This window comes from Vigna unguiculata, chromosome 2, assembly GCF_004118075.2.
Source record: "Vigna unguiculata cultivar IT97K-499-35 chromosome 2, ASM411807v1, whole genome shotgun sequence".
Taxonomy (NCBI): Eukaryota; Viridiplantae; Streptophyta; class Magnoliopsida; order Fabales; family Fabaceae; genus Vigna; species Vigna unguiculata.
Window position 1 is genome coordinate 16,445,570 of NC_040280.1, and position 3,057 is coordinate 16,448,626.

The following is a 3,057-nucleotide window of genomic DNA, read 5'->3' on the forward strand; positions in this document are numbered from 1 at the left end:
CTCCTTTCTAGCTATGGCGCTACCATGGAATCTTTTGGTCTTCTCTTTGTAGAACATGGAGTTCTAAGATGCTTTCAGACGGATCTCATCTAACTCGTTCAACTGCAACTTCCTTTCATCCCCAACTTGATCAAGTGAGAAGTTGCATGATTTGACAGCCTAGTAAGCTCGGTGCTCTATCTCCACTGGAAGGTGGCATGACTTACCAAAGACAACTCGATACGGAGACATCCCTATAGGTGCTTTGTAAGCAATCTTATGAGCCCAAAGAGCATCCTCAAGTCTGTTGCTCCAATCCTTTCAGTTGGCTTGTACAATCTTCTCCAAGATCCTCTTAATTTCTTCGTTTGATATCTTAGCTTGCCCTTAGTTTGGGGGTGATACAACGTAGAAATGGGTGCCCTGATCACTAACGATGGCTCTAGGAACTCCAAACCTGTAAAATATGTGAGACCTAACAAAGTCTACAACACCCGAGCATCATTAGTTTTGGTGGCTTTGGCTTCCACCCATTTTGAGACATAATCAAAAGCAAGCAGAATATAAGTGAAACCAAAAGAGATAGGGAAAGGGCCCATGAAATCTACCCGAGACATCAAAGACCTCACAAAACAACATGGGTTGTTGAGGCATTTGTTATCTCCAAGAAATGGCTCCTCCTACTCGTTGACATTGCTCACACGTGCTACATATCCTCCATGCATCCTTGAAGATGGTGGGCCAATAGAATTTACAATCTAGCACCTTGTGAACTGTCCTTTGTGTGCCAAGATTACCACCAGATGCAGATTAATGAAAAAATTGGAGGACCGAGTCAATCTCATGGTCCAGAATGCATCTCCTAGTATTCTGGTCATTGCACATCTTTCACAAATACGGGTCATCCCAAATATAATACCTAGCATCGCTTTTAAGTTTATCACATTAGCTATGGATTCTAGGGGAGGAAAAACATCGAGAAAGTCATCCCGGATGGTGAAACATCATCAACAAACCTCTCCATCCAGCTCAAGTGGTCTGCAACCAAATTCTGTGCTCCACTCTTGTCACAGATCTCTAAATCAAACTCTTGGAGCCAGAGCATCCATCTTATTAGCCGAGACTTTAACTCTGCCTTCTTCAACAAGAAATTTAGAGCTGCATGGTCAGTAAACACAACAATAGGAGAACTAAGAAAATATGATCTAAATTTTTCAAGTGCTAAAACAATTAAAATAAGTTCTTTCTCCGTTGTGGTATAGTTCTCTTGAGTAACATCTAACATCCTGGATGCATAGTAGATCACTTGAGGCTTCTTATAAATCTTTTGTGCTAGAATAGCTCCCACGATATAATTTGATGCATCACACATGAGCTCAAATGGGGTTGTCCAATCCGGTGCCTGAATGATAGGTGTAACATCCTAGTTGGAAATTACTTATTTAAAATTAAAATAACAAAAAAAGGTAGTAAATTACATTTATTATTGAAGTACTTTTCCAAAACGCAGGAAAATTAAAACTTTAGTTTATACGTGCCAAAAGTTAAAATTCATAAAGGCGTTTAACGCTTACAAATATATAACTATTCATAGTAACTGATTACAAAAATAATCCATGACATAATCCCATGTAAAAGTTCCCATATTGACCCCACTCCGGTTCTAAGTATCCACATGTTCACCTGCATCAACATCTGCTCCCATGTAACGAGTTACATGATCATTGCCAAACACACACAAACAGGGTGAACTCAAAATAAAATATTCATCACAAGGTACATTATAATAACAATTCCCCTAACACTTATGATACTCTACAATCTGAGACCCAAACATTCGCATCTTCCTCTAAATGCCTCTTGATTCTACACCCTTTGATGATTACTTGATTGATCCTTGCTGCCACGAGTGTATACTCGTCCCTTCGACTATAGGCCACCACCTAATAGTCCACACACGAGAATAAATTTGTCACAGCCACAATCCGCGACACCAAGTGGATTTCCTCAATACAAATCGCAGTCTATATTTGTTAATTGACTACCAAACTCGTTAGATAACATCGAGGAAGGCAATCTTCCGGAACCCATCCGAACGAGCCATGATCTCGCACACTCCACTAGATTTCCAAAACCACCAGGCTACAACCTCGAGTGACCACGTGTTACCCCAATACAAGCTACACTCGTAATTGGGCCCCTAGTAAAGCATCGCCTCAAGACCTCCATACAAAGTTGTGTAGAACCCTCCACGCAATCCAACTTTACACCCGCAACCTCCTGGCGCAACACCCGCGTCGCTAGGGATAATGCGCTCTAGACCGCCTATTTTGTAGCTATTGCCTGGCGGTTCAATCCACACCACTGGACGGTACACTAGTAACTCAGATGTACTGGTTTAAGGTTCCAAGACAATGCCCAAACACCAATTAACCAAACAAATTCTCACCCAATCCAAAAACATCAGGCTTGGAAAATAAAGTTCTTTAACAAAATCAAATTCATATGCCACACGTGATCCCCTCTCAACCATCAACACATATAGAATTCCAAATGTCAATATTAAGTTACACGAAGTAAAAAAATGAAACATGCATATAGTTGTACCCATTAAACAAATATGTATTGTAGCAGAACAATCATCACAACAACAATAAAGCACCGAAATTGAGTTATACACCCCTTAACATGTTAAACATGCCCCAACCGTAGTAAATAGCCCAAACAAAATTAAAGAAGCATAGCTGTGACCATGGATCAAATGTTAAAGGCTCCTACATAACATAATTAAACAAACTAAAAAGAACACTCAATGACTACACCACAAATGCGAAAAGACCTCGATTAACATGTACTAGGGTCACATCCCGTCGGTCCACATCAACTAAGATTATATGACTTTGCCTTTTATTTGAAAAAAAAAATATAAAACTACAAAAAGAAGAAAGAGATATAACGCTGCATGGCACCAACAAAAATGGAGAAACTTTGGCCGTTAACCCAAATCAGCCAAAAACTTAAAAAAATAAAATAAATAAATAGTAACATCTTAATAAAAACACAAAGTTATTCCTAACA